The following is a 19,382-nucleotide window of genomic DNA, read 5'->3' as shown; positions in this document are numbered from 1 at the left end:
TCCATGGTATAAAATGGATTAGTATTCACTGCTGTAATTATTACACGCAGTTGCACACAATTTTCAATCTCAGCAAACGATTTTATATTGCAAATTGCAAACTGAGTTCCCTTTCTAGAATGCGAACCTTGTAAAAATCAAAAAAATTTTGTCCTCTTCACCCTTATCTCATCTCCCATGAAATAACTATGAATGAAACACAATTCTTAAGTTAAAGTGTAACCATTCATTCACCTAGTTTTCTATTTTCTGTCAAACTTATCAACTCTTGTAGTCTTGATACATGTCTATTGCAAATATAAATGTAAACTTGATCGTATTGAACAAAGTAACAATTCAGTATAATAATGTTTACGGTGTGTGTGATTGGTCAATAATGTCACAACCGCTCCAGTGGCAAATTAAAATATGATATAAGGCAGTGACCACATTTTTATAAGGTACACTAGTTAAAGTGTAAAAGTGTAAATTGAGTTCGCACTAGCGAACTGTGTTTCAATTCACACTCTACATAGCGAGTGATAATATTTTATATTCAAACCCAACATCTGCGCCCCCTAGATGAAAAAATTCATGAAAAAAGAGTTCTCTTTCTAGATAGCAAACTGCAAACCAAGTTCGTTATTTTACTTTTCGCACCCCCGGCATACATGTGCGCCCCCTGATATTCCAAATTTACCTTTTCGCTACTTAGAAAGTGAGTGTGTAAATAGCAAAAATTGGCGAAAAAGGAGTTCGCTTTCTAGATAGCAAATTGCAAACTGAGTTCGCTTTCTAGAATGTGAACCTTGTAAAAATCAAAAAAATTTGTCCCCTTCACCCTTCTCTCATCTTCCGTGAAATAACTTTCAATGAGACACAGTTCGCAAGTTAAAGTGTGAACCATTCATTCAACTAATTTTCTATTTTCTGTCAAACTTATCAACTCTTGTTGCCTTGATACATGTCTATTGCAAGTATAAATGTAAACTTGAACGTATCGAATAAAGTAACAATTCAGTATAGCTATGTTTACGGTGTGTGTGATGGATCGATAATGTCACAATCGCTCCAGTGACAAATTAAAATATGATATACGATATTGACCACATTTATATAAGGTACACTAATTAAAGTTTAAGAGTGTTTGGATACTAGGCAATTCAAGGGAATTTAAATACTAGGCAATTCAATTGATTCAATTGAATTCCCTTGATTTTCAAATTCCAGTGTTTGGATAAAGTGTTGAAATTCCATCAATTGTAAAATTCTTTGTTTGGGTAATGTAATTGAATTTCCTTCATTTAATTTTATTTATTTTAATAAAATTGACCCTAAACCCAAAAATTGGCAGAAAAACAAAAAAAAATCGGCAGAAAAACCTCAAATCGGTCAAAAACCATAAATCGACTGAAAAACCTAAAATCGACTATAAACCATAAAATTGGCCGAAAAACCTAAAATCGGCCGATAAACTGAAAAAATTGGCTGAAAAACCTAAAATCGGCCAAAAACCCTAAAATCGACAATAAACACAAAATCGACTGAAAAACCTAAAATCGATCAAAAGCCCTAAAATCGAATATAAACTCTAAAATCGGCTGAAAACCCAAAAAATTAATTGAAAACCCAAAAATCGACCCTAAACCCAAAAAATCGGCCGAAAAACCTAAAATCGGCGAAAAACCCTAAAATCGACTATAAACCCTAAAATCGACCGAAAAATCGAACGAAAAAACCAAAAATCGACTATAAACCCCAATATCGTCCGAAAAATGGGTTTATAGTCGATTTTAGGTTTTTCGGCCGATTTTGGGGTTTATAGCCGATTTCAGGATTTTGGGTTGATTTTAGGTTTTCGGCCGAGTTTTTTGGGTTTAGGGACGATTTTAGATTCTTCGTCCGATTTTTTGGATGTTGGCCGATTTTGGGTTTTCAGTTGATTTTTGGTTTTTCGGCTGATTGTTTGGGTTTTCGGCCGATTTTAGAGTTTATAGTCGATTTTTGGATTTTTGGCCGATTTTTGGTTTTTCTACGTATTTTTCGGGTTGCCGGCCGATTTTAGGGTTTATAGTCAATTTTTTGGATTTTTGCCGATCTTAGGTTTTCAGCCGATTTTTTGGGTTTTCGGTCGATTTTTGGTTTTTCAGCCAATTTTTTGGGTTTTCAGCCGATTTTAGGGTTTATAGTCGATTTTTAGAATTTTGGCCGATTTTAGGTTTTTCTGCCGATTTTTTGGGTTTTCGGCCGATTTTAGGGTTTATAGTGGATTTTTGGGCGTTTGGCCGATTTTAGGTTTTTTCTGCCATTTTTTTTGGATTTTCAGCTGATTTAGCGTTTATCGTTGATTTTAGGTTTTTCGGCTAATTTTTGGTTTTACGATCAATTAGTAATTTTTAAAAGTTTATAGAGAAGAAGGAATTTCAAATTCTTTGGTTTTAGGTGTCATTTTGAAATTCTCTAAATTTAACTTGAACAAAATACTTCATAAATTTCCATTTTTTTTGAAAATTCTTCAAATTTTCATCCAAACAATGGAATTCACCTCAAATCATTTGAAGTCCCTCAAAACATTACTTTACCTCAAAAAATTCCTCCATCCAAACACACTCTAAAAGTGTAAATTGAATTCGCACTCTAAATAATAGTGAGTGGCAATATTTTATACTCAAACACAACATCTGCGTCTCCTAGATGAAAAAAATCATGAAAAAAATGTTTGCTTTCTAAATAATAAATTGCAAAACATTTAAGCCAAAAAATTTATTAAAATTAAAATGGACTATTTGATTGTTTATTTAAAACATTTATTAAAATTAAAATGGAATTATCAAACAAAACAAAATATTTATTAATTTGGAAGAAAAATGTAATGACATAGATAATATTTTAGGCAAATGAGTAATGTCATGTCACTATTGACTTTGCCACATCAGCAAAATTGAGCCTAAAATAGAGTTCAGGATCAAAACTCAAAATATTAAAATTTGAGGACCAAAAGACCGAATTTTAAAATTGAGCACCACAACTTCATTTTTTTTAAAAAAATAGGATGATGGATGGAACAAGAAATTAATTTGGATTCCTTCAAGAAAAGAAAAAAAAAATAATTGGAAAGTTGAAGATAATTTCTTAATTTAACATGATTGGAACCCATCACTCTCTGTTTCTTTGTATTACATTTCTTAATTTAAAGGGATTGAACTCAACTTTCATCTTGACCTAAAATCACCCTTCCAAATTGTTTTTTCTTTCTCGTTATTAAATAAGTGTGATTTTTCACATATTTGTTTGGTTTTGTGTTATTTGTTATCCCGTCCTTGTGCAGTGTATTCTGTTGTGCCGTCTCTGTGCGGTGTATTTTGTTTTCCCGTCTTTGTGCGGTGTTCATTTGTTTCAGGTTGAAGGATTAGATCCGATCAAGTACAAATCTATCCAATGTCGATTTTTGTGTCATCAACGCTGCAGATCTGGGGGCATGGACATTCCAGACACTTCAATATAGTCATATATGTAGGCTTATGTAATTTGCCGTTTTATGCTATTAACATGGATGCTGTGAGTTTGTTTGCAGATTCATCCTTTTTGTTTTTAGCAAATTTGTATTTGTATTACATCGATGTACTCTATCAGTTTGAATGAATGAATATCCTTTATTTTTAGTCAAAAAAAAAAGAGGACCATTAATAAACATGGATTGGAAAAATATTTAACAAAGGAAACGTAATTGGATAGGGGTGTATCGGGCAAATCCGGTTGACCCGGTCAAACTCACCCAATTCAACTAAAAAAAAGTGGGTTGGGTCAGGTAAGTGGGTGAATACGAATTTCAAAAATGAAAAACCCATAAAAAAAGTCGGGTTCCGGGTAAAACCGGACCCAACCCAAAAAATTCACTTACCCACTAGTGCTATGTTTTTTGAAATATTTTTTTATGAAAATACTAAAGATTTTTCCATTTTATCATTAAATATTTTTATATTGAAAATAAGTTATACTATTTTTTAATAAAATAGAAAGATTGAATAATTTTTATAAACAAATATGATAACTTATCGCACTATTTAAAAAATAAAAATGAAAAGCTTGAATAATTTTCATAAACATATATTATAATTCATCGTTTAGTCATTTGATATTAAAAAAAGCCAAAAAAAATATTTGGGTAGCAAACTATCTAACCCGTAAATTAGTCGGTTTACACGAAAAATAGGTGATTGTTTTTTATAGTGAAAAAAGTTACACTATTTTTCAAAAAAATACAACGGTTGAGTTATTTTTATTAAAAAATATGATGATTCGACATTTAAATATTTAATATAAAAAAAATAGAAAAATAATTTGGGTAACCCACTACCCAACTCAATCCAACCCGAAAATTAGTGGATTTATCCAACCCAGCTCAATGTTATAACGGGTGGTTATTTTCCTCAACCCAATCCGAAGTATCCTATATGGTTCAGGTTTTGGTTTTGGTCGAACTCAATCCAATCCGGCCCACGTACACCACTATAATTGGAGTTGCAGTGTTGAGCGGAATTGGAGTTTGTAAAATAGTATGAGCATTTTAGTTTTTTATTATATGTTATCAAGTGTTCATAGCATATTGTTTAAAAAGTCAAAATAGATGGTTTTCTTATAAAAATAATGTAATTATTAAAACTTTATCATATATTTGATTTATATTTTAAAGATAAAATTTTCATATTTTAATTTTCTAGACAAACTTCTTTTAAAAAGTCGTCCGTATCCAATTTCCTATGGCCGGTGGTGCTTATCTTTAGTACAATGGTGGTGAAGGGAAGTTATATATGCAGATGATGTTCAAGTTAGAATTCGCGTGAAGTGAAGGTTTTTGAGTAAGAAATGATATATGATATTACCTAACTTCTCTAAATGAGAGGAGTTATATCGAATGAGAGAAGTATATATAGTCCTCAATGCAGAGCCAAAACCTTCAATGGGCATCCACGACATCAATGGTTGTAGGAATAACAACTGAAAAGTCACAATTAACAATAAAGGTCAATCATTTTGATGTCGGCCGTTAAAAAAAGGCTTGCTTTTGTGGCCGTTGGACAGGAGAGCATGACACTAGGTCAAGGGAGCTACTTTTGTCACCCTACCGGTTACTCACGCACCCTATTTTTACACATCCGCTACTTAGCGGACAATGTTTGAGTAATTGGTAGGACGACAAAAGTAACTCCCCTAAATCAACGCCGTATTGGGCCAAGCTCGACATTGATTTATGCTTAGGCCCGGTCCAAAACAATGATAGAACTCAATAGGTGAAGAAATTTTGTAATGTATGTAGTTTCATATACTTCCTTCGTTCCATACTAGATGACCCATTTCATATACTTCCTTGGGTGGTTGGACGGTTTGAGGTTTGTACCTCTACCTTCAAATTCAATGAGTCTTGTTCAAATCTAGTATGAATGTTATTCAAAGTTAAGAAAATTACTTCAGCAAATATGTCACTTAATATATAGGACATACATTAAAGCAAATTATTTTAGCAAATATGAGCTAGGGAGTTCTGGGGCTTATATAATTAAAGCTCTGATTTCTATCTTCTGATTCCGACAAATTCACTTCCCCTTCAATAGATACAAAGATCAACCTATACAGACTGATAAATCCTCCTCTAAGAGATGATTGCTCAATAATTTCAAACTTGACCTCCTCTTGACTTGGTGTTCAGTGACTTGTGGGAATCAACTCTTTTCGTTTTCTTTTTGGAATATGTTCCAATTACATTTCTATTTTAGATCTGTTTATCTAATATACATCCATATATTTTTTAGGTTCTAACAATCTTAGAAAGTTAGCATTCAAACAACTTTAGTCATTGTTTTTATACTAAATTTAGCACGATGAATGCCAAATATTAAGCCAAAGACGGAATAAGCTGCACACAAGAGGAGATAGCTCAGAGAACTAAATTTAATTCATTGTTTTTATACTAAATTTACCTCATATGCTGATTTCATTCAATAAGCGCATCCCGGATCAGCTAACCATTTCAATCTGTCAATACCCCAACCTCCAAAACTACATTAGCCAGCAACACATTGATTAAGTCATACGATGAAACCTATTGAATTAATTCCCCCCGACCACATCCATACCAAAAGCCAGTGCCCTTCCTTCCATTCACCCAAATCTTCCACCATTGCATTCAGATCAACAACAATACCATATTGAACATTGTGCAATAATTTAGTCATTTGTTGAACTGCAGCTAAACGAAAAAATAAAAGCCCCAAACAAATTAGGGGTGAATTTAGGCCTTTTCTTAAAATATCAGGCTAATATTAGGATAGTGCATTAACCTATTTTCCATCACACTCATCAACATAAATGGCCTTAAGCGTGAACACATACATATTGTTGATGTTTAGACTCTATTTACTATCTCGAGTCTCTCAATTTCAAGTTCATGTCTTCCAAACAAGCACTTACGTCAATCAAATAAGAATTTTGTTCTGTTTACTATGTTGTTTAATCATACACTGAACTATTCTTCAGTAAGAGTTTACACCAGAAGAATGCACCTTTTAAAATTTCTATCCTTCTGCAAGCTAAGAGTCTTCTCTTGCTTAGTCATATTCCATATCACCTATAACCCACTAGAACTTCCCCTTCTTCTCGATTCTTTTTCTCCTCTATACCTTCACACCATCTTTCGGTCAATTTACCCTATGCAAACCAGTCTAAATATGGAATAGTTAAGAGCCATGTCTCAATCAAACAATTATGTTTATTACCTCAGAACTCACATAGGTTAGGCAAGCTCTGAATAGAAAGATGTTATGCACATTAAGAAAACAAGTCATCTCGCCACCAAAAGAAGAAAACAAGTCAGCAACTATTGAAGTGAAAGAGCCATCTATAATAGTTTTGTCGACTAAATAGGAACACATCCGCTGGTATTGACAATAGTATGATGAGCAATATTTCCTACTATTTTTTATATGTTACAACCTCCGTCAAGCAAATAGCCAACTGATTTCTACTATATTTGAACAACAAATAAGACTGGATATATAATAGACATAATCATCTTTCTCAAATTCTTAGAAGAGTTTGTACAATAACATTTATCACTTCATTGTAATATAAGATGTACCTTTTGCAGAGGCTCCTAACATTATGCCTTTTGAACAACATAATCCAGTGCTTTCTTCCACAAATTAGAGTATGAAGAAACCCACTTACTCAAAAAGCATAATATTACCAAGGCACACACTAGTACACTACCATACATATTGCATATAAGCCACCAATTCAGGGTATGAAGACTTAAATATCAAAATTTGCATTCAAAATCATCAAAGACATATTAAATTTTTACATTTAAGATTACCAAGGCACACACTAGTACACTACCATCATCCAATTTATGAAAAATGCATGGTATATTGAATCAATGGTCATTTCAGAATGCATTTCAAATTATGAATAAACATCAATAATAAAATTTTATTTAGGCCAACAATTGGTTATCAAAGCTCACATATAGAATTTTGAATTCAAGTTATCAAGGGACATATAATCAATTTTGCATAAAAGGTAATCAAAGCACACTACCATCGTGCCAATTTATCATTATTACAAAAACATCATAGTCATTGTATCAAGGGTCATCTCAACCTGCATTTTAAGTTAAGAATAAGAATTCATAATTAAAATGCATTTAGGCCAACAATTTAGGGTCATCGAGGCTCAAATATCAAATTTCGCACTCATCCATCAAGGAACATATATTCAATTTTGCATCTTTGACCAAAGGCATACTACCATCTTCCCAATTTATCATTATGCAAAAAATATCATATATCATTATATCAAGGATCGTCTCGACATGCATATCAAGTTATGAATAGAAACTCATAATGAAATTGCATTTAAGCCAATAATTTAGGGTAAAAAATTTTCACATGAAATTGCATTGCCAAAAATTTAGGGTCATCAAGGGAGATATATGCAATTTTCACATCTACTAGAAAACATTCCAAAATATAAAGGATAAAAAATTGAAAACAAAGATGTAGAACTGATAAAAATCACAAAAAATCAAAGTGATACAAGCGACACTGCTAAACCTGAAAGGATTTGCAGAGTCATTGAATGTCCAATCAAGAAGCTTAAAATTCTTTCTATTTCTACATGAATAGCCAACAATATAAGGCTGAAATATTGAATTTTGTATTCAAGTTCCATAAACTCAATTTCACATATAAGGTAACTAAAAGCACACTACCATCATGCCAATTTATTATTATTAAAAAAGCATCATAAACACACTGTATCAAAGGTCTATCAACATGCATATCAAGTTATGAATAAAAATTCATAATGAAATTAAATTTAGGCCAACAATTTAGAGTCATCAAGGGACAAATATTCAATTTTTGCACCTAAGGTCACTCGACACATAATCATCGTCCCAATTTGCCATTACTAAAAAAAGCATAGTATAGTCATTGCGTCAATGGTCATCTCCACTTACATTTCAATTTATGACTAAGCATTCACATTGAAATTGCATTCACCCAGACCTTCAATTTAGGGACATCGAGTAACATATATTCAAGTTAGGGACATCGAGTGACATATATAGTATTTCCATCTACAGTGCCACAGGTCATCTCCATTCACATTTAAATTCCATTAAAGCCATCAATTTTGGGACATCGAGGGACATATTCTCAATTTAGGGACATCGAGGGACATATATACAATTTAGAGACATCGAGGGACATTTACTCAATATAGGGACATCGAGGGACATAACTCAATTTCACATCAAAGGCATTTGAAGTTATGAATAAGCATTCCAATTTAAATTCCTTTAAAGCCGTCAATTTAGGGACATTGAGGGACATATTCTCAATTTAGGGGCATATATACAATTTAGAGACATCGAGGGAAATTTAGTCGTTGACTCAATATAGGGACATCGAGAGACATCAACTCAATTTCACATCAAAGGCAAGCATTCGCATTTAAATTCCATCAAAGCCGTCAATTTAGGGACATTGAGGGACATATTCTCAATTTAGGGACATATATACAATTTAGAGGGACATTTACTCAATATAGGGACATTGAGGACATAAAATCAATTTCACATCAAAGGCATTTGAAGTTATGAATAAGCATTCACATTTAAATTCCATTAAATCCATCAATTTAGGGACATTGAGAGACATATTCTCAATTAGAGACATCGAGGGACATTTACTCAATATAGGGACATCCAGAGACATAAACTCAATTTACTGTAATAAATAAATCGTTATCATGTTTCGACTCGCATTTGGAATGAACATTCACATTTCAAATTGCATTTAGACCATCAAAATTTCCATGAATACATAAGCACCAATATGATAACTGTTTATAGCATAAACTCTTAATTAAATTGTTTATCCAAACAGGACCCAAATAAAATAAAAACAACATTACAGAAATCAATTACAAGTACAATTATAGCAACTTACTAGCATTGTGAAGGGTAGAATGGAACTCAAGTGAAGATAAATTTCTTCCAACATCTGGTGACTTTAATAGTAACAAGTTCCTAAATTCCACATCAAGATAGTAATAATAAGTATATAACAACAACACACAATTAAACATGGATTTAAACAAAAAGCAATAAAATAATAACCTTGACAGTTCAAATTGAGAGTGAAGTGAATCCATACTACGACGTTGTCGTTTAATGGTTTGATCACAAGTTGCAAGGGTTTAGAATTCTTTTCCATTTTTACATATCTCTTTCAAATTGAATCAAGATTTTTAGGGTTCAGAAACATGAAACCCTAAAATAACGATACTGAATCGTTCAAATAATTTTTCTAGGGTTCAAGAAATCAAGATTAACGTAAAGAACGAATCAGTTTCGCAAGCAGAGAAGAAATTGGGTCGAACGAAAGATTGCGGGCAAGGAGACAACATGGGTTTCTTACTAGAGTTGAATGAATCGATGATGAATTAGAAAGAAATTGAATTCGGAGTTAGAAAGATTGAAAACGGTAACAAAGAAACCTAACACAAAGCCATAAACCTGATCGTGAATCATAGTGTGCGTTTATTCTACGAGTCGTATTTATATTTGTCAAGTGAAAAAATAATATGGAGTATATTTGTAATTTACTTCTGACCGTTTCAAAAAGGGGAAAAAGTAATTTATTTCTAGACCATAGGTTTGTAAAAAAAAATAAAAAATTATTTTTAACCAGTAGTTAATTTTTATTTTTTTATTTTTATCTTTTTACATTCATTTGTATTTTTACTATAATTTATTTCTACAAAAATATGTTATTTAAAATTATATGGTTTTATTTTAAAAATTATAAAAATCTTAGTTTTTATGAACTACTCTTTCCATCCTTATTATAAGATTTATTTTTTTAGATTCATATAATGTTAAATGTATCTAATTAATCTTTATTATAGACTAGATACATCAAACATTCTATGAATCAACCCATTAAAGGTTGGTCTAGTGATGTTGACTTGGGTCCTTAGAGTATGATCCTCTCAAGGTCTCACGTTCGATTCCCCTTGATGCCAATTTCGGTGGGCTAAGTCCATATATAGCAAAAAAGACTCTGGCTTTAAATGGGCCCCCGCAAGTGGACGGTGGGATTGGTCCTCTTGGATTAGTCGTCCTAAAGCCGGATACCAAGTTTAAAAAAAAAAACATTCTATGAATCTAAAAAGTATATTTTTTCTTATGATAATAACCGGAATGAGTATTAGTATAAGACTTTGTATATTGTCGACAAATCGCAGTTATGATTTTAGAATTGATTATGATATGACGGTTATGATTGATTGGTAGTATATAGATACTTTTTAAATAAATTGCTTGTTGATTTTTTTTACGCAAATAAACTTAAGATTTTTCTTCATTCATAACAATAGTAACAATACAGTCAAAAATTTCATCAAAAGTATTGAGAGGAACCTGGGATAAAGTTGCTCGTGCAAGAGCATAAACGCTACTTTTCTTCATTTGTTTTAGATTGAAGGATTAGTTTCGATCAAATGCAAATTCATTCAATGTCGACTTTTATGTCATCACACCACTGGACCAACTAATGATTGGTCTCAAAGCTAGAGTTTTAAAGAAGGGTAAACATTGGTATCTGGCAATCAGGAAATGACCGAAGTCTCATGATGGTGACCTTTCTTTTAAAGAAGCCTATTAGTTTCACTCCCCCGTTGGTCAACAAATTGGGTGGGACTAAATTGTTGTGGCATGTTGTTCCTCCTTCGAAATCCTTCATCATTCTGAGAGTCTTGCACAACAAGTTAGCAACTGATGTTTGCCCTTTTGTTAAATTCCCTCTATGTGTAGTCTTTGTAACTCTCAGGTTGAAACTGTTGGGGTTTGATTGTAATGTAAGTCTCACATTGCTAATGAAAGAAAAAATGTCAAGGAAATTATATTGAAGAAGTCCCACATTGCTTAGAGAAGTGGAGGTGTGGGAGCTCAATGTTATATATAGAGACCTCAAATTCCTTATTTCAACGCATCAATCAGTAGCACTTTAAGCTTATCTGACTTTTTGTTTTTCTCTTGTACTATTTTATTAGAGTGTTGTGAGATGTAGTTAGGTATTTGCTTTGGAGAGTGTGGTTTATTGGGGGCCGAGGGAAGGTTGATGATAGTCTATGTGTTGTAACAATTTTCACATAGTGATAATCTCTGGTTGTCGGTTTAGACAACAACTGTGGTTTTTTCTTCGGTTTTGGAATTTCCACATTATATTCTTATGTTGTGATTGCATTATTTTATTTTCTCTATGTCTGTTTTTCCCAACAAAACCTTCTCAACATCTTTTCCTATCTTGTGGAAACTCTCAGGAGAGAAATGTAAAAGAATAAAATGAGAGAATTTTAATAAAAGTGAGGGAAATATGAAAATAATAGTGGAAATAAATAAGTGAGGGAAATGTGAAAAAAAGAAGTGGAAAATAAAAAGTTGGATAAAAGTTTTTGTTCAAAATTAATATACTCGATAAAAAAAATTATAAAAAAAACTTTGGCCCAAATTTGTAGATGCTACTTAAAAAATTAAAAGTTTTGCGAAAATTGCTTTTTAGGCCCCACATGTTGCTTTTTAACCCCCAAAAATCCCAAAATATCCCTAATTTTGGGCTCAGTTGCGTATGGTTCCTACAATATGAACCTGCATAAACTTCGTATTCTAGGATACAAACCCTCTATACTTCATATCTTATGGCTACAACATCAAAGAAAAGCTTGCAAAAACCAATAAAACACTACCCTTCGTATCCTACAAAACGCAAACGCTAGGCTTCTTAGTTTAAGAAACGAATACGCTAGATATCGTATTCTACAAAACGATCGAAGACGCCTGATTTCGTATCCTACGCGTGTTATACCAGTAAAACCCCAACACTTCATCAGTTTTGTAGAAAACTGGATTTTCAGGGATATGAAGGGCGATTTTTAGGGTTTCAATCAAATGTAACATTAAGCATGGATTAGAAAATCACTAACATGTTTTATTAAATTATTGTTCATTAGTTAATGTTTTCACTATTCGGAATATGATCCAGTCGCGGCCATTTGAAAGGCCAAAAACTTTCATCAAAGACTAGAACGGCATTGGATTGTATTCCATAAGAAAATTGCAGAAATTTTATAACAAGCGTCAATTAAGCATCATTTCTTTATGTATTTAATTGATTCAATGTTGTTTACGCTTCGTGATATCCGACATTTGTATGGTGAAGCATAACACTTTGATCATTAATATTACATAAAATGTTGATCAACTATTTATTTATTTATAATATGTATATTGGATGTTTGATATTGTTTGAGTTTCGTGACCGACAATAGTCTGGTGAAGCATCATTATGCTTCGTGACCGACACCTGTATGGTGAAACATCGACACTTCGATCATCCAAAAGAACATAAACATATTTAAGAATTCATAATCTTGGTTCCTGAAGAACCTAGAAAGTTAATACATGAATTCCCGAAGAATTCATAATCTTGGTTCCTAAAGAACCTATTCTTAGTTCCTGAAGAACTTAGACATTTAATACATGAATTCCCGAAGAATTCATAATCTTAGTTCCCGAAGAACTTAGAAAAAATTAATTTTGTTCCTGAAGAACTTACGAAATATCACCATTTATCACCATGCATCCCTAATGGATTGCACATCAAAAATATTTTTATGTGTTATATAGTTCCTGAAGAACTAATAAAACAACTTCTTTTTCTCTTCAATGAATTCTAGATGAATTCAATATTCATACATTCTTGAAGGATTGTAAATTGATAGTGATTTATTATATAGTTCCTGAAGAACTCAATGGATAAAATTGTAAAATTCAATTGCTAAGTAAATTTCACAAAAGCATGTAGCATGAATCGCACCGTTTTTACGGCCTTACAGATTTAATTTATGAATTCCCGAAGAATTCAAAAGCATAGTTCTTGAAGAACTCAACATTATTCTATGTCAATTCCTGAAGAATTCAAAAGCATATTTCCTGAAGAACTCATATTATTCTCTATGAATTCCTAAGAATTCAAAAGAGTAGTTCATGAAGAACTCAAGATTATTCCGTGTGAATTCCAGAAGAATTCAATAATTTAGTACACTACTAATACATTCATATGTCATTCATATGTACCGTCAAAAAAAAAAGAAGAAGTCATTCATATGTTAATTTAGTCAATCAATCTTATTGAAAACAATTGAATGCCTTTTATTTCTTTCTTTTATTGTTTTCAATTTATTACATTATCGGTTAATGAAGTATTATGATTGATTCATTTGAAATTAAATGATTTGTTTTGAAAATAAAACTAGTTGATTTGACAAATATATTTTCAAATATCAATTGAAATATCATATCGTTTAATTTCTTTTGTGATTTCTATTAGCCAAATTTTTGTAATTGTGATACTACCTATTAATATTAACTTTTTAAATCATGAATTAATGGATTATTTATTTACATTATATTTGACAATTATGATGTTTCCTGTTACTTTCATATACTAAGTTTGAAAGTTACTAAAATAAAAGGTGTGCATGACTTAATACTTTATTCATTTTATTTTATACGATAACTTTGTACTATGTGTTATTATGAATTAATTCAGCTACTACAATGCTTAAGGTATGAATTGTGTCTTATTGAGAAAATATTTTTCTTCCATAATAAATCAATTTAATTGATATTTTTTTCTTTTGGAAATAAAATTATAATTCATACCTTAAGCATATCTTTTTTCTTTTGGAAATAAATTTAATTATAATTTATACCCGGAATATTTTTTTTATATATTCAATCCAAGAATTCAAGAATATTTGTTTGATATTAATATCATATCCTTGGTTTATGGAATTTGAATTTATTTTGTGAAATTTTTAAATATTTGGTGTTGATTGAATGTGAGAACTGAGAATCATATATAATTTTAAACTATATTAATATCACGATTTGATCCTAAAATATTATATGAGAAACTTTTTTTTTACTTTAAAAGTTGTAACACTAATGTTAATTATTTTGTTAAAGTGTTCTATTTGGAAATTTATTTTAGGCTCAATTTTGTTAAATATTACACCAAATGTTTTTTTTACGATAATTATTACACCAAATGTTATTTATATGAATATTTGTAAATATTTTGTAAATTTTATATTGTCTTGTTGTTATTTGAATGCTCACTTGCAAACTGTTATTGAAATTATTATTTTGAGGAATTATTAAGACAATTGAGTATTAAATTATCCTTGCATTGATTTATTATTAGAGTTTTTTATTATTATATATTGGCTTGCCGTTGATTTGTGGCTATTTGAGATGACTTGTAAAGTCATCAAAATTTATTGGCTCCATTTGTAAGGAAAAAATCGAGTGGCAACCTGAAGTTTGCTTGGAGCTCATTTATATAAATGTACCAATGATTGGTAAAGGCACTCACTCGCTAATATGATGAAACGTTTTTAAACGTACATAAATGACAATAGTCCCAATTGATTGCATAAGTATAATCTTCTTTCATTCATATATGAATATCAATATGGAAACAAGAAATGAAGAGATGTTGAATATCTCTATATATTACTAATTTACTACACATATTTTGGATAAACTAAGTGTAATGAAAAAGTTATAAACCAGAAGTTTATACTACACTTTTATATATAATAATGCAATTGAAGCACAAATTATTGTAAACCAGAAGTTTACAAATCATATTAAATTTATTGTTGGTAATACCGGTTGGGTATCCCGGATGTATTATGATGCGAAAAAAATAAAAAATCTATAGATATGTATTGAAGGGCCTGAAGTTCCTTCATTCTAATAATTTTTTATGTGTTACTAGTTTCCAAAAGAAATTGATAATTTGAGAATCTGGACCATTTAGACATTTTGTGACTTGAATTGATGCATCAACTAAATTGGTCACATGCATATTTACTCACAACCAGAAGTTTGTGAGATTATTTTCTCAAATAGTTTTGCTAAGATCTTATTTTCTAAATTCTTAGAAAATATGTGATAAGTATCGTATGTCAATTGAAATTACTATGAAACATCCGGTAGTATGTTCATACAAAAAAATGGACTTAAGATCCATTCTTTAGACGTCTAAAGTTAATTACATGACTGATACTTATGAGATCATAACTTCTAATTTATATTTTGGGAACATTCAAACATGTATATTGAGATACTAATTCGCATCAAGCCAACAAGTTATTATAAGTTCTCCCCTAATTTTACAATTTGAACTTTGTTTATAAACATGATTCTCATATAAGCATTTTTGGATGTGTTGTGTATGTGCAATTGCTCCAATAGAATGCATTTAAACGGTTCTTAAAGAATATTGGGAAAATGTATTTGATATGAATCTCCATCTATTATAAATCATCTTGAGCCAAAAATTGGAGAATTATTTACAGCCCTGTAGGCTGATTTTCAAGTGATGAATTAATTTTCCCAATATTAGGGGGGAGAATAAGCAGCTGAAAAATATGAACCAGAAGTTCAAATGAAATCACTTGAAATAAATTAATGTTATTATCTCACATTGATCGTCATAGTTTGAATCAAATGTTCAAAAGATAAATCATTTGCAAAATTTATGAAATCAATTATTAGCTGCTAATGCTCCGATCAAAATGGATGTCCCTGATGGACAGTCTTATATTGCAAATGAATTTTAACCACCCTGAAGCGTGGTAGATCAGTCGGTTCCAATGGAAAAAAAAATCCTCAAATAAGAAAAGGAGCTAAAAAGAAAGATGACCCAAGTGAGGATATGAAACTGTCAAAAGAGTATTTGACATAATTGAGTTATAAGTTCCAGAAGAACTTCTCAGGTACCTGAAATTTATGATAATAAAGAGATTTCGACGAATTATGTCATGAATGAAAATTATGTCACGAATGGAATATGTGGAACCGAAAGGAAGTCAACGTTGACGATATTTTATATATAATATAGCGCTATTTGTGAAATGAGTTAATGAGGATCATGAAATAAATTCTATTGAGAATTATAGACAATGATTGTCTAAATGAAAACGCAATTGCTATGTAACTTTGCAAAGTGAAGATTTTTGGACCAGCAGTCCATACACCTGAAGATGTAAAACATGATGAGATACGAATTAATTTTCGTGTGAATAGAAAATGTTGACATACAAATATTAAAAGCTTGATTTTTTTATTCAAGCATATTGGTAAAAGTTTGCCATTGAATGTGAAGAGAAATATTCACCTGAAGTGAAATCAAAATCCTTCTCTTACTTTATTAAGTCTTACTTGATTAAGTTTATTAACACATGAAAAATTCAATTTATTTGAAAAATGTGTCACGATATATTTGTATGGCTCACTTGTTAGTGTGAATTATATAAAACTCCATGAAGAATTTAATTTCCACGAGACATACATTTCAAACTATCGAAGAGATGACTTAATGAAATGAATAAGTCACTTTGGAAATGAATTTGTTATATGATGACATAAACTCCTGAAGAGTTCTTGAAATCTATTGATTAAAGAAAAGTTTGAAATGAAATATATTTGATATTAACAAATATAATTTATTGTCACTTGAAAATATCATTTCATGTCTCAAGAAAATGATCACTTACTTGAATTGGTCTTGAAGGACCATATTTTAGTTCAATTGAGAACACTATTGCATTTTGCTAATTATGTATGTGATGGTATCAATAAACTCAAAGATATTTGAACAAAGTCAAGTATATAATTTGTATCTTAGAGATACAACAATATCATCCGATTATGTTGAAGTTTTAACACTACATTCAGAAAGTTCAGAGTGTGGTTTTGTTGAAGTTTGTGATTCTACACATACAAGAAATTTGAAGAAGATAATACTGCATCAACAGCTAATTCAGAGAAGATTAAATTAAAGAAGAAGAATAAAATCTTTCTACAAAGTCATCATCAAGTAAAGCTTCTGATCAACTATATTGAAGATTAATTGCTCTTATTCGTCTCAGATATAATTGTCTTCATGAGGGGGAGATATAATTGTGTTCTGCACTCTTTTTCCCTTAACCATGGTTTTGTCCCATTGGGTTTTCCTGGTAAGGTTTTTAATGAGGCAGTTCAAACACAAAGGATGTTGTACTCTTTTTCCTTCACTAGAATTTTTTTCCCACCGGGTTTTTTCTAGTAAAGGTTTTAATGAGGCATATCCTCGATGGACATCCAAGGGGGAGTATTATGAATATTATTAGTGGATGTCCTGGCCCATATAATTGGCCCAATATGTTTATCTATATATAGATATTATGTGTCACTATATTAGAACCCTAATCCTAGTGGTGAATAACATACACTATTCTTTCTCTCTTTTCTCTCTTCTCAATCTATACTATTGCTCCTATTTACATTAGTTTATAACAATTGTTCATTAGTTAATGTTTTCACTATTCGGAATATGATCCAGTCGCGGCCATTTGAAAGGCCAAAAACTTTCATCAAAGACTAGAACGGCATTGGATTGTATTCCATAAGAAAATTGCAGAAATTCTATAACAAGCGTCAATTAACACCATTTCGTCACTTACGGGACGAAATTGTTAAAATATTTGGTTTGTAGGATACGAAGTGACAAACGAATGTGGTTTTGGTTCCTAGGATACGAAATTGCAGAAATTCTATAACAATGCAGAAAATCACTATAAACCGATAAGTCCTAAATTACGAACGTGAAATTCTATAGGCATACTTCGTAACTCGCGTTACCAAACGCAGCGTTTTCGTTTCGTAACTAACGAAATGCTGAAATTTTTTCTAAACCGTCACACTTTGTAACCTGCGTAACGAAACCATGTGTTTTAGTCAAAACTTGGCTAACAATCCAACGTTAGGTCTTGTGCAACATCATTGCAGATTCCAAATTCCTTATAAAGGCAACATGGTAAAACTAGGGGGCCTCGAAGTAAACATGGGGGGCCAAAAAAGCAATTTTCAAGTTTTGCATCCAAAATTGTATATGTTATTTAATTGACACAAAATTGTGTAAAAAAAATAGGCTTAAATGCAGTTTTGCCCTCTGTTTTGCTTAACTCGGAATTTTACTCCCTGTTTTAAAATGCGGACTTTTACCCCCCCCCCCTATTTTGATTTTTTTTGGATTTTGCCCCCTATCATATTTTGCTTATGTGGCAGTGCTGATGTGTAATATTATTTTCCTTGTCATTAATAAAAAGAATTAAGTGACTATATCTCATAAAAAATATAAATAAAAATAGAAAAAAAAATGTATATGGGTGACTAGACCATACCCCCAAAAGTAAACAAAATAAAGTAGTACGAAATACTAATTTCTACAAAGGGAATTCATAAAAAAACTCGAGCTTCTGGTTTACCAAAACCCCATCCTATTTTATAGGGGCAGGGCCAGTTTTGGATCAGGGCAAGCAGGGCCCAAGCCTATGGCCTCCAAATTTTGGGGGCCTCAAGTATTGTTGCTGCAAACTTGTAACATGAGATGAAGGTTGCTTTAGTGATGTACGTGTTTGTCTTAATGTTTTAGTACCAACAGGTCATGAGTTCAACTCTCACTTGTGATACTTTTGTTTTATTTTATTTTAATCCATTTATATAATAAACATTTCATAAGCTATTTTTAAAATTGTTTCATTTTTTAATATGGTGAGTTTTTTCTATAAATAAAATCACTCTATAACTTATAAATAACTTCACTCTTTTATTATTTTTTTTTAAAAAAATTACATTTTATTATTTCTTTGAACATAAAGAATTAATTTCTAAAATTAAGTTGCAATTTTTATTAAAAACACTATAAATTTTTAATGATATT

This window comes from Trifolium pratense, linkage group LG3 (assembly GCF_020283565.1).
Source record: "Trifolium pratense cultivar HEN17-A07 linkage group LG3, ARS_RC_1.1, whole genome shotgun sequence".
In the NCBI taxonomy this organism is placed as follows: Eukaryota; Viridiplantae; Streptophyta; class Magnoliopsida; order Fabales; family Fabaceae; genus Trifolium; species Trifolium pratense.
Note: the sequence above shows the minus strand (reverse complement) of the source record.